Here is a 15,010-nt window from a genome sequence, read left to right as displayed (position 1 = left end):
AGGTTGTAAAAATATGGAGAAGCAGGAAGAGTCTGCTCAGTAGAGCAAGGAACTAGAAAGACACAGAGATGCTCCCAAATCTTGTTTTCATTAAGACTTTTCAATAAAGCCTGAAAAATCCAGCCCCTCGTTTCTTTTTAGATAAAAATTCACTTAGGAAGTCTTCTGGAGTAGCCTCTGAATTCCAATTCAAATTGATAACATGGGTAAAAGAAAAGGAAATTTTTCTTTGAGGTCAATTCAACTTTTATGGAATTCCTTTCCATGTCTCTGTAGATTCTGTAAATTCTGCTCTGGCTAGAATGAATTCCTTCTGATTCTCCAAGCTTCATGTGTTTTATCTGGACTCTGGGCTTTTGCACAATACATATACTTATTTAAATAACCCTGCTTGATATTCTTTATATGTTAGCCTCTGTTCCTCTTTCTGGTCTCCTATTTCCTGACTTCCTGAGACTAGATGAGGTGACCCTTCTCTATGCTGCCATTGTGCCTTGTCACTCCTACCATAGCACTTTTTATATAATTGTAAAATGAAACTGACCTATTTACCGCTGTCTCTCCTACTGTCTCTTGATCTCAGGTACTCAGTCTTCTTCATCATCTTATCTTTAGTTCCCAACAGGCCCACCATATAATCACCCAGCGTTCAAAAAATGTTGATTGAATAATTATATGAGCTGCCATCCAAAAGGACTCCAATTTACCATGTTCTAACTACATTATCTGATCTCTGGGGTCTAAACATAAAAGATGTAGCAGTTTCAAGGCACAGCTGACATGAGCTACTGGCCCTGCCATATGATATGTCGTATTCATACAAGGGTATCAGATCCTTTCCCTTCTCTAATCCATCGCATAGTTTAAACTCTACAGACTTCATTATTTAGCCAAACGTTATGCCACAGAAAAGAGTGCTTCCTGTGTTAAATCACCAGCTGTTAAGATGATCATTACAGACCAGGGCAATTCACATGCTCACTAATCACTCCAAGGGCAGAAATTGGAGTTAGCATATAAACACATACATCACACTGCTTATTCTGGAGTATTTAAAAGTAAATTATCACATTAATAAGGTAATTTACCCCAGTTCCAATCTACTGCTCTCATAGTTTGTCTCCTCTATTTGTTCACCAGGAAAAAGCATTCTTTTTACCCAGCAACTATATCAAAAGCTGCTGGTATCTGTTCAAACCAGAGACTGGTACAACCCTTCATCCCTAGCGACCTTTGCAATCAGAACTATCATACTATAAGTAGCTCAAATGTGTCCAGTTGAACCCTAATATCTGACAAAGTTTTATGTATAGTCATTGCTTATTAAATAACTGTCTAACAAATAAATGTCTAATCTAAAGGCACTAAACCAGTACATGGAAGGTACTCAGAAAATGTTTCTTGAAAAAAATTGGCATTCTTTTGAAAATAGAAAACACCTTGTAATTATGTGTGTATGTATATTATAAAAATACATCACATTCATTGAAAAAAAATTCATAATACGTAGAAAACTCTTAAAAAAGCTAACTCCTTCAATGAGCTACTAAATTTCAGAATATATACGCTTTTAGAGTTTTATCTATGCATCATTGATTTATAAGTGTTTTTCCAAATAGAATCACACTATATACTATATGTGCCAGGAATTAAATTACTCAGCCAATATTTCGAAAATTTTCCACAGAAAGTAATTTCCTTTTCCCAGAAAGGGCTTGGGAGGGTAGGCAGGAAATTCAGTCCCTTTATAAGCAAAATTCACAGGAAGATTCAACTGTTCCTATAACTGTGTTTGATTGTTCCTTATAAACAATAGACTTGGGCACCTGGGTGGCTCAGTTGGTTAAGTGTCTGACTCTTGGTTGCACCTCAGGTCATGATCTCATGGTTCGTGAGTTGGAGTCCCACGCCGGGCTCTCTGCTGTATGAACAGAGCTTGCTTCAGAGCCTCTGTCTCCCTCTCTCTCTCTGCCCAAGCCCCCCCCCCCCATAAATAACTAAACATTAAAAAAAAAAAATAGACTTCATTTATCAGAAGAAAAAGCAAGTGATTTCTTAGCATTAGTCCTATTTCCAAGTAGCCCTACCCTTATTTTCCTTTTCAAACTCACTTATAAAGAGAAACAAAGTTTCAAATTTTGTCTTAAAATGGACACCAGAACTTAAAAAAGATGGAGATAAACTGTAGACTTAGTCATTACAATTCGTTAATCACAAACTGAGAAAGATAGGAGAGGCAACAGGAGAGACAAGCCCAATCAATGAGCCCTGGCCCTATTTTTCCCAGACTAGAGTTGAACATAGCCCCAATTCTACTGATACAGTGGTCATTTTAGGTTCTAAGCTTATATTGCTGGTGGTTTGGGTAAGAACCTGAATTCTGGATCAAGCGTAAAACTGTCCAGTGACAAAGATTCTCTCTTTGACCAAACGTTAGACAGACTCCTCTGAATTCTCTTCTCAAGTAGGCCTTGACTTTGGGACTTCATGTTTGTCTCTGCATTGTCCAATTTTAGCAAGAATCCTGCTAAGTCAGGTTAGCCAGAATTGCCCACTCCTGATATCTGATTACCCTCAATATCTGATTGGGTTCTTTATCCCCCAGTTGGTGTTTGATCACGTTGACCTGCCTTTACCAAGAACCCTGTAGTGTCCGTTTAAACAAAATTCTCCCTTAGTCCTCTTAGTAATTTTCTATCCACTGACCACCCCCTATGCTACTTCTTGGCTGTAAATTCCCACTTTTCCTTACATTTGGAGTTGAACCCTATCTCTCTTCCTACTGAAAAATCCCATTGTAGTGGTCCCTCTACCTAGTCTTCCTTGAAAAAAGTCTTTAGGACCATTTTAACAAGTATCATGAACTATTTTTCAGTGCTGTGATTCTGCAAGAGCCCAAATTCTATTAGTTGCCTGTGACATAAAAGAGGCAAAAGTTCTGAACACGTTTGTTTGTTTTGACACAAAGCATTTATAATTAAAGGACCCAAGGGACACCTTGGTGTCTCAGTGGGTTAAGTGCTCGACTCTTCATTTCAGCTCAGGTCATGATTTTACATTTTGTGGGCTCCAGCCCCACATCAGGCTCTGTGCTGATAGTGCGGAGCTTGCTTGGGATTCTCTCTCTCCCTCTCTCTCTGCCCATCCCCCACTCATACTCTCTCTCTCTCTCTCTCTCTCTCTCTAAATAAATAAATAAATAAACATTTTTTAAAAGTTATTTCTAGGGGCGCCTGGGTGGCGCAGTCTGTTAAGCGTCCGACTTCAGCCAGGTCACTATCTCGCGGTCCGTGAGTTCGAGCCCCGCCTCAGGCTCTGGGCTGATGGCTCAGAGCCTGGAGCCTGTTTCCGATTCTGTGTCTCCCTCTCTCTCTGCCCCTCCCCCGTTCATGCTCTGTCTCTCTCTGTCCCAAAAATAAATAAACGTTGAAAAAAAATTAAAAAAAAAAGTTATTTCTAAAAAAAAAAAGGACCCAAGTGTTTTTTTTATTACGATAAAGACTTATACCAGAAATTTTATTTTTGCATTTTAATTAAACTATAAAATAGGAACAAAACAGTGTTCAGCTTCAAGATGTACAACCAGTAGGAGCGCCTGGGTGGCTCAGTTAGTTAAACATCCGACTTCAGCTCTGGTGATGATCTCATGGTTCACGGATTTGAGCCCCACATTGGGCTCTGTGCTGACAGCTCAAAGCAGGAGCCTGCTTTGGATTCTGTGTCTCCCTCTCTCTCTGCCCCTCCCCTGTTCATGCTCTGTTTTTCTCTCAAAAAATAAATAAACATTAAAAAAAAAAAGATGTACAACCAGTGAAACACCACAAAATTAAAACATTCCTGTAATTAATACCCAAGTCAAAAAAAGGAAAAGAGCACTAACAAAGCCCTAGAAGTTTTACCTGTGCCCCTTTCCCATCATACCCTCCTCTCCTGTTCAATGATGCCCATTTTTCTGAACTTTTTTTTCTAATTTTTAATTTTGGTGAACTACACACAACATAACATTCACCATTTTAACCATTTTAAAGTGTACAAATCAGCAGTGTTAAGTCTTTCACATTATCATGCAAACAATCGCCTGGACTTTCACCTTGCAACAATTCCATTCTTTCCTATGCCGTAGCTCCTGGCAACCACCAGGCTACTTTCTGTCTTTGTGAATTTGACTGCCTCTTTTAATACCTCTTATAAGAAGAATCATACACTATTTGTCTTTTTTTACTGACTTATTTCACTTGGTATCATTTCCTCAAGATTCATTCATGTTAGAGCAGGTATCAGAATTTCCTTCCTTTCTAAGGTTGAAAAATATTATATTGTATGTGTATACATACCACATTTTCTTTACCCTCTTTTCTATAGATGGACACTCAGGTTGCTTCTACCTTTGGATTATTGTGAATAGTGCTGCTATGAACATAGGTGTACAAATACCTCTTTGGGATTCTGCATTCAATTATTTTGGGTATATACTCACAAGTGGAATTGAACGTTTATCAGATGTATGATTTGCAAATATCTTCTCCCATTCAGTAGGCTTCCTTTTTGTTTTGCTGATGGTTTCTATCACCGTGCAAAAGCTTTTTAGTTTGAAGTAATCCCATTTGTTTATTTCAGCTTTTGTTGCCTTTGCCTGAAGACACTGGTTCAAAACAAATATTGCTAAGACTGATGTCAAAGAGCTTACTTCCTGTGTTTTCTTAGAGGAGTTTTATGATTTCAGGTCTTACGTTTAAATTTTTAATCCATTCTGAATTTATTCTTCATATATGGTGTAAGATAATGGTCCAGTTTCGTTCTTTGGCATGTAGCCATCCATTTTTCCTAATACCACTTATTGAAGAGACTGATTTTTCCCCCTTCTATACTCTTGCATCCTTTATCATTGACTGCATATGTGTGGGTTTACCTCTAGACTTTCTATTCTGTTCCATTGACCTATGTGTCTGGTTTTATGCCAGTACCACGCTGTTTTAATTACTATAACTTTGTAGTATACTTTGAAATGGGGGAGTGAGAAACCTCCAGCTTTGTCCGTCTTTCTCAAGATTGCTTTGACCATTTGAGGTCTTTTGTGCTTCCATACAAATTTCAGGATTCTTTGTTTTAGTTCTGTGAAAAATGCCATTGGTTTTTTGAGGAGGATGCAAATAATCTATAGATGCTTTGGGTGGTATGGACATTTTATCAATATTAATTCCTCAAATCCATGAGCAAAGAATAACTTTCTATTTATTTGCGTCATTTTCAATTTCTTTCATCACTGTCCTATAGTTTCCAGAATAAAGGTCTTTCACCTCCCTGGTTAAATTTCTTCCTAGATATTGTATTCTTTTTAATCCAATTGTAAATGGGATTTGTCCCCCTAATTTCTCTTTCTGATAGTTCCTTATTAGTGTATAGAAACAGAACTGATTTGTGTATGTTAATTTTGTATTTTGAAATTTTACTGAATTTATTTATTAATTCTAATAACTTTTTGGTGGAGTCTTTAGGGTTTTCTCTGTATAGTATCTGTATGCCATCTACAAATAAGAACAGTTTCCTTCTTCCTTTCCAATTCCGATGCCCTTTTTCCCCATTTTCCATATCTAACTGCTGTAGTTAAGACTCCCAATCCTTTTGGAATAAAAGTGCTCAAGTGGGCATCCTTGTCTTTTTCCTAATTTTAGAGAAAAAGCTTTTAGTTTTTCATGAGTTAGTATGATGTTAGAGGTGACAATATGATTGTCATATATGGCTTTTCATATTGAGGTATATTCCTTCTATACCTACTTTGTTGAGAGATTTTTAAATCATAAATAGATGTTTAATTGTGTCAGATGTGTTTTGTATGTCTATTGAGATGACAACATGATTTTTTCTTTTGTTTTGTTAATATGGCATATCACATTGATTACATTGCAGATGTTGAATCATCCTTACTCCCTGGAATAAATCCCACTTGATTGTGGTATATGATATTTTAAATGTATTGTTGAACTTAGCTTGATAATATTTTGTTAAGGTTTTTTGCATCTATGTTCATCAGGGATATTGGCCTTTAATTTTCTTTTTTTGTGATGTTTTCTATTTCTGTTTCAGTGTCAGAGTAATGCCATCCTTGTAAAATGAGTTTGGAAGCATTCCCTCCTTTTTGATTTTTGGAATAATTTGAGAGGAATAGATACTAACTCTTGTTTGAATGTTTGGTAGAATTCACCCGTGAATCTGTCTGGCTCTAGACTTTTGTTTTGGGGGAGTTTTAAAATAACTGATTCAATTTTATTACTTGTGATTAGTCTATTCAAATTTCCTATTTCTTTGTGATTCAGCCTTGGAATTTGTGTATTTCTCAGAATTTATCCATTTCTTCTTTTAGGTTTTTGTTTGCATGTAATTGTTCATAACATTCTTATATCTGTGATGTCAATTGTAACTCTCATTTGGAATTTTTGGTAATTGGGTCCTCTCTTCTTTTTTTTCTTTTTTAAAGATTTTACTTTTAAGTAATCTCTATACCAAATGTAGGGTCCCAGAAGATGAAGAGAGAGAAAAAAAGGTAGAAGGTTTATGTGAGCAAATCATAGTGGAAAACTTTTCCTAACCTGGGGAAAGACAGATATAAAATCCAGGAAACAGAGAACTCCCATTAGATTCAACAAAAACCGACCATCAACAAGGCATATCATAGTCAAATTCACAAAATACACAGAAAAGGAAAGAATTATGAAAGCAGCAAGGGAAAAAAAAAAGTCCTTAACCTAAAAGTAAAGACAGATCAGGTTTGCAGCAGACCTATTGACAGAAACTTGGCAGGCCAGAAAGGAGTGACAGGATATATTCAACGTGCTGAATTGGAAAAATATGCAGCCAAGAATTCTTTATCCAGCAAGGCTGTCATTCAAAATAGAAGGAAAAATAAAGTTTCCCAGGCAAACAAAAACTGAAGTTTGTGACCACTAAACCAGCCCTGAAGAAATTTTAAGGGGGGGCTCTCTGAGGGGAGAAAAGATGAAACAAAACAAAAAAGACCAAAAGCAATGAAGATTAGAAAGGACCAGAGAACACCACCAGAAACTCAAACTCTATAGGCAACAACACAATGGCAATAAATTCATATCCTTCAGTACTCACTCTAAATGTCAGTGGATTAAATGCTCCAATCAAAAGACTTAGGGTAACAGAATGGATAAGAAAATAAGATCCATCTATGTGTTGTTTACAGGAAACCCATTTTAGACCTAAAGTCACCTTCAGATTGAAAGTAAGGGGATGGAGAACAATCTATCGTGCTAATAGTCACCAAAAGAAAGCTGGAGCAGCTATACTTATATCAGAAAAACTAGATTTTAAAATAAAGACTGTAACAAAAGATGAAGAAAGGCATTATATCATAATTAAGGGCTCCATCCAACAAGAACACCTAGTAATTGAAAACATTTATGCCCCAACGTGAAACAACCAAATATATAAATCAATTAATCACAAACATAAAGAAAATCATTGATAATAATACCATAATAGTAGGGGACCTCAACATCCCACTTACAACAATGGACAGATCATCTAAGCAGAAAAGCAACAAGGAAACAATGGCTTTGAATAACACACTGGACCAGATGGACTTACAGATATATTCAGAAAATTTCATCGTAAAGCCACAGAATACAAATTCTTCTCAAGTTCACATGGAACATTCTCCAGAATAGATCACATACTGGGACACAAATCAGCCCTCAATAAGTACAATGAGATCCAGATCGTACCATGAATATTTTCAGACCACAACACTATGAAGCTTGAAATCAACCACAAGAACAACAAATACTTGGAGACTAAAGAACATCCTACTAAAGAATGAATACGCTAGCCAAGAAGTTAAAGAGGAAATTAAAAAATACATGGAAGTCAATGAAAATGATAACACCACAGCCCCAAACCTCTAGGACGCAGCAAAGGTGGTCATAAGAGGGAAGTATATGGCAATCCAGGCCTTCCTAAAGAAGGAAGAATGATCTCAGATACACAACCTAACCTTACACCTTAAAGAGCTGGAAAAATAACACTAAAACCCAAAACCAGCAGAAGACAGGAAATCATAAAGATTAGAGCAGAAATCAATACTATCAAAAAACAAAAAACAAACAAAAACAGTGGAACAGATCAAAGAAACCAGGAGCTGGTTCTCTGACAGAATTTTAAAAACTTGATAAACCCCTAGCCAGTTTGATCAAAAATAAAAAGGAAAGTACTCAAATTAATAATAAAAAAAATCAAGAATGCGGGGCGCCTGGGTGACGCAGTCGGTTAAGCGTCCGACTTCAGCCAGGTCACGATCTCGCGATCCGTGAGTTCGAGCCCCGCGTCAGGCTCTGGGCTGATGGCTCAGAGCCTGGAGCCTGTTTCCGATTCTGTGTCTCCCTCTCTCTCTGCCCCTCCCCCGTTCATGCTCTGTCTCTCTCTGTCCCAAAAATAAATAAAAAACGTTGAAAAAAAAAATTAAAAAAAAAAAATCAAGAATGAAAGAGGAGAGATCACAACCAACACTGTAATAATACAAACAATAATAAGAGAATATTATGAATAATTATATGCCAATAAATTGGTCAATCTGCAAATAATGGAACATTTTCTAGAAACATATAACGTACCAAAACTGAAACAAAAAGAAATGGAAAATTTGAACAGACCCATACTAGTAAAGATATCGAATTAGTAATAAAAAATCTCCCCAAAAACAAGAGTGGGCTGGCTGACTTTCCAGAGGAATTCTACCAAACATTTAAAGAAGAGTTAACACCTATTCTTTGAAGCTGTTACAAAAAATAGAAATGGAAGGAAAACTTCCAAACACATTCTATGAGGCCATAATTACCCTGATTCCAAAACCAAAGACCCCACTAAAAAGGAGAACTATAAACCAATTTCCCTGATGGAGCTGGATGCAAAATTTTTCAACCAGATATTAGCCCACTGGATCCAACAGTACATTAAAAGAATTATTCATCACAACCAAGTGGGATTTATACCTGGGATGCAGAGCTAGTTCAATACCCACGAAACAATCAGTGTGATACATCATATCAATAAAAGAAAGGACACGAACCACATGATCCTCTCAATAGTTGCGGAGAAAGCATTTGACAAAATACAGCATCCTTTCTTAATAAAAGCCTTCAGGAAAGTAAGGATAAAGGATAATATCTCAAGATCATAAAAAGATGAAAGACCCACCGCTAATATCATCTTCAACGAGGAAAAACTGAGAGCTTTCCCCTTATGGTCAGGAGCATGACAGGGATGTCCATTTTCACCACTATTATTCAACATAGTATTGGAAGTTTTAGCCTCAGCAATCAGACAGCACAAAGGAATAAAAGGCAGCCAAATCGGCAAGGAGGAAGTCAAACTTTCACTCTCCAGAGAAGACATGATATTTTATATGGAAAACCCAAGAGATTCCACAAAAAAACTGCTAGAACTGATCCATGAAAATTCAGCAAAGTCGCAGAATATAAAATCAATGCACCGAAATTGGATGCATTTCTATACACCAATAATGAAGCAACAGAAAGAGAAAACAAGGACTCGATCCCATTTACAATTGCACCAGGAACCATAAAATACCTAGGAACAAACCTATCCAAAGAAGTGAAATATCTATACACTGAAAACTATATAAGGCTTATGAAAGAAATTGAAGACACACAAAAAAATGGAAAAATATTCCATGCTCATGGGTCGGAAGAACAAATATTATTAAAATGTCAATACTACCCAAAGCAATCTACAATTGCTTTCAATGCAATCCCAATCAACATCGCACCAGTGTTCTTCTCAAAGCTAGAACAAATAATCCTAAAATTTGTGTGTAACTACAAAAGACCCCAAATAGCCAAAGTAATATTGAAAAAGAAAACCTAAGCGGGAGGCATCACAATCCCAGACTTTAGCCTCAACTACAAAGCTATAATCATCAAAACAGTATGGTACTGGCACAAAAACAGACACAGAGACCAATGGAATAGAATACAGAACCCAGAATTGGACCCACAAATGTATGGGTAATTAATCTTTGACAAAGCAGGAAAGAGTATCCAATGGAAAAAAGATAGTCTCTTTAGCAAATGGTGCTGGAGAACTGGACAGCAACATGCAGAAGAATGAACCTGGACCACTTTCTTACTCGATACACAAAAATAAAGTCAAAATGGATGAAAGACCTAAATGTGAGACAGGAAGCCATCAGAACTCTAAAGGAGAAAGCAGGCAACAAACCTCTTTGACCTCAGCCACAGCAATTCCCTGCTCAACACATCTCCAAAGGCAAGGGAATTAAAAGCAAAAATGAACTATCGGGACCTCATCATGATAAAAAGCTTCCACACTGCAAAGGAAACAATCAACAAAACTAAAAGACAACCAACAGAATGAGAGAAGATATTTACAAATGACATATTGGATAAAGGGCTAGTATCCAAAATCTATAAAGAACTTACCAAACTCACCATCCAAAAAAATAAATAATCTGGTGAAGAAATGAGCAGAAGACATGAATAGACACTTTTCCAAGGAAGGCATCCACATGGCCAATAGACACATGAAAAGATGCTCAACATCACTCATCATCAGGAAAATACAAATCAAAACCACACTGAGATACCACCTCACACCAGTCACAGTGGTTAAAATTAATAACTCAGGAAACAACAGATGCTGGTGAGGATGTGGGGAAACAGGAACCCTCTTGCACTGCTGGTGGGAATGCAAACTGGTGCATCCACTCTGGAAGACAGTGTGGAGGTTCCTAAAAAAAATTAAAAATAGAACTACCCTACGACCCAGCAACAGCACCAGGAATTTACCCAAAGGATACAGGAGTGCTGATTCATAGGGCCACATATATCCCATTGTTTATAGCAGCACTTTGAATAATACCCAAATTATGGAAAGAATCTAAATGTACATCAGCTGATGAATGTTTATATATACAATGGAATACTACTTGGTAATGAGAAAGAATGAAATCATGCCATTGCAGCAACGTGGATGGCACTGGAAGGTATTACGCTAAATGAAATAAGTCAGTCAGAGAAAGACAGATATCATGTTTTCACTCATATGTGGAACTTGAGAAACTTAACAGAAGACCATGGGGGAAGGGAAGGAGAAAAAAATAGTTACAAACAGAGAGGGAGGGAGGCAAACTGTAAGAGACTCTTGAATGCAGAGAACAAGCTGATGATTGATGGGCGGGAGGGGAGAAAGGGGAAAGTGGGTGATGGGCATTGAGGAGGGCACTTGTTGGGATGAGCACTGGGTGTTGTATGAGAGCAATGAACCATAGGAATCTACCCCCAAAACCAAGAGCACACTGTGCCAATAAGTTATATTTAAAAATAAAAATAGGGGCGCCTGGGTGGCGCAGTCGGTTAAGCGGCCGACTTCAGCCAGGTCACGATCTCGCGGTCCGTGAGTTCGAGCCCCGCGTCAGGCTCTGGGCTGATGGCTCGGAGCCTGGAGCCTGTTTCCGATTCTGTGTCTCCCTCTCTCTCTGCCCCTCCCCCGTTCATGCTCTGTCTCTCTCTGTCCCAAAAATAAATAAAAACGTTGAAAAAAAATTTTTTTTAAATAAATAAATAAATAAAAATAAAAATAAAGAAATAAAATTTGTAAGGTACCAGAAAAGATCCAAATAGCCAAAGCAATCCTGAAAAAGAAAACCAAAGCTGGAGGCATCACAATTCCGGACTTCAAGCTGTATTACAGAGTTGTAATCAAGACAGTATGGCACTGGCACAAAAACAGACATTCAGATCAATGGAACAGAATAGAGAACCAAGAAATGGATCCACAAACGTATGGCCAACTAATCTTGCACAAAGCAGGAAAGAATATCCAATGGAATAAAGACAGTCTCTTCAGCAAGTGGTGCTGGGAAAACCGGACAGCGACATGCAGAAAAATGAACTTGGACCACTTTCTTACACCTTACACAAAAATAAACTCAAAATGGATGAAATACCTAAATGTAAGACAGGAAGCCATAAAATCCTAGAGGAGGAAGCAGGCAAAAACCTCTTTGACTTCGGCCACAGCAACTTCTTACTCAACACATCTCTGGAGGCAAAGGAAACACAAGCAAAAATGAACTACTGGGACTTCATCAAGTTAAAAAGCTTCTGTACAGCAAAGGAAACAATCAGCAAAGCTAAAGGCTAATGACAGAATGGGAGAAGATATTTGCAAATGACATATAGGATAAAGGGTTAGTATCCAAAATCTATAAAGAGCCTGCAAAACTCAACACCCAAAGGACAAATAATCCAGTGAAGAAATGGGCAAAAGACATGCATAGACACTTGTCCAGAGAAGACATGCAGAAGGCTAACAGACATATGAAAAAATGCTCAATATCGCTCATCATTAGGGAAATACAAATCAAAACTACAATGAGATACCACCTGACATCTGTCAGAATGGCTAAAATTAACAACTCAGGCAACAATAGATGTTGGCGAAGATGAGGAGAAAGAGGGTCTCTTTTGCATTGTTGGTGGCAATGCAAGCTGGTGCAGCCACTCTGGAAAACAGTATGGAGGTTTCCCAAAAAACTAAAAATAGAACTACCCTAGACCCAGCAATTGCACTAGTAGGTATTTATCCAAGGGATACAGGTGTGCTGTTTTGAAGGGACACATGCACCCCCGTGTTTATACCAACATCAACAATAGCCAAAGTATGGAAAGAGCCCAAAGGTCCATCGATGGATGAATGGATAAAGGAGATGTGGTATATATATACAATGGAGTATTACTCGGCAATCAAAAAGAATGAAATCTTGCCATTTGCAACTAGGTGGATGGAACTGGAGGCTATTATGCTAAGTGAAATTAGTCAGTCAGAGAAAGACAAACATCATATGACTTCACTCATATGAGGACTTTAATAGACAAAACAGATGAACATAAGGGAAGGGAAACAAAAATAATATAAAAACAGGGAGGGGGGCAAAACAGAAGAGACTCATAAATATGGAGAACAAACTGAGGGTTGCTGGAGGGGTTGTGGGAGGGGGGATGGGCTAAATGGGTAAGAGGCACTAAGGAATCTACTCCTAAAATCATTGTTGCACTATATGCTAATTTGGATGTAAATTTTTAAAAAAATAAAAAATAAAATAAGTTAAAAAGAAAAAAAAAAGGATACTGTTATGGCCCAAACTTAACACATCCAATATGTTTGGGAGGGTTCTTTTCATGAAAGTGCTGGTTGACTTGCCAGAGGAGAGCAAAAGAGAGAGTGACTTCTTCCCACTCCAGAGAGGCTGGAAGACATCTCTCAGCATAGCCAGTATACTTGGTTGATTTGGTCTGCCACTGAGGGAGAAGTGGGGCTACCAATTGTGATTTTTTTTCTCCCTCCCTCCCTCTCTCTTTCTCCCTCCCTCCCTCTCTCTCTCTCTCTCTCTCTCCCACACACACACACACACACACACACACACACACACACACAACTTTCATCAAACAGACTGGCTCTGGTTAGTGAATGACACTATATTGTTCCCCTTTAACTCCTCCTTTTCTCCCCCTCCTAACTCTGCCTTGCCAGGGACTTGTCATGGTCCCTTTTCAGCTTGACAGCATTTTCTCACTTCTTTCCTCCTTCTACTGTCCACCTCAGTCTTTTTTGGCTAACTCCACATTTCCCAAAACGGAATCTGATTGGCTGTACTGATGCTATCATATCAGGCCACTTGGATCATTGACTCGTGTATAGTTGGACTTCCCTTGGATCCAACACTTTACTCAATGTCCAGACAGCCAAGGCCGGAGAGGTGGAGTCAGATGGAACAGACATGGCAAGTGCTCAATTGCTCCTCAATAGGTTATGCTGAGAGTATTCACATCAATAGAAGGAGGACAGAAAAACCCCAAACCTAATGTGGACACAAATCACTGTATAAGTACTTGGCAGACTCCCTAAAGAAAGACAAGATTGGCTAGGATTCATGTTCATGGTCACATTATAAACTCTGGGCTAGGGGTAATAAAAAAATAATTAACTTATAAAAAAAATAGAACTACCCTATGACCCAGCAATAGCACTACTAGGTATTAATCCAAGGGATACTGATGTGCTGTTTTGAAGGGACACATGCACCCCAATGTTTATAGAAGTGCTATCGACAATAGCCAAAGTATGGAAAGAGCCCAAGTGTCCATGATGGATGAATGGATAAAGAAGATGTGGTATATATATATATATATATATATATATATATATATATATACACACACACACACAATGCAGTATTACTTGGCAATCGAAAAGAATGAAATCTTGCCATTTGCAACAACATGGATGGAACTAGACAGTATTATGCTAAGTGAAATTACTCAGTGAGAGAAAGACAAATATGATATGACTTCACTCGTATGAGGACTTTAAGATAGAAAACAGATGAACATAAGTGAAGGGAACCAAAAATAATATAAAAACAGGAAGGGGGACAAAACATAAGAGATTTAAATATAGAGAACAAGCTGAGGGTTGCTGGGGCGTTGTAGGTGGGAGGATGGGCTAAATGGATAAGGGACATTAAGGAAGACACTTGTTGGGATGAGCACTGTGTGTTGTACATAGGGGATGAATCACTGGATTTTACTCCTGAAATCATTATTGCACTATACGCTAACTAACTTGGATGTAAATTTATAAATGAATGGATGAATGAATGAATGAAGTTTATGGGACTGTCTCTTCAAAAGAGATTGATACCTTTGGAAATCAGTTTACCTGCTTGCCTTTTGTCTTCCGTTCTTAGATGGGTTAAAACATGATGATTTCATAGAATGTCCTTTTTGTAAAGATGGGAGAAAATAAAGAATTTGTACCTTTTGTTCTCTTTATTTGTCACCACAGCTTTACTAACCTATTAAACTTTACCAAAGACCAACATTTTATTTTTTTTTTTAAATTTTTTTTTCAACGTTTATTTATTTTTGGGACAGAGAGAGACAGAGCA

Source organism: Puma concolor, chromosome C1, assembly GCF_028749965.1.
Source record: "Puma concolor isolate L17-30 chromosome C1, mPumCon1.1.hap2, whole genome shotgun sequence".
Lineage (NCBI taxonomy): Eukaryota > Metazoa > Chordata > Mammalia > Carnivora > Felidae > Puma > Puma concolor.
This window is presented reverse-complemented; position numbering follows the sequence as displayed.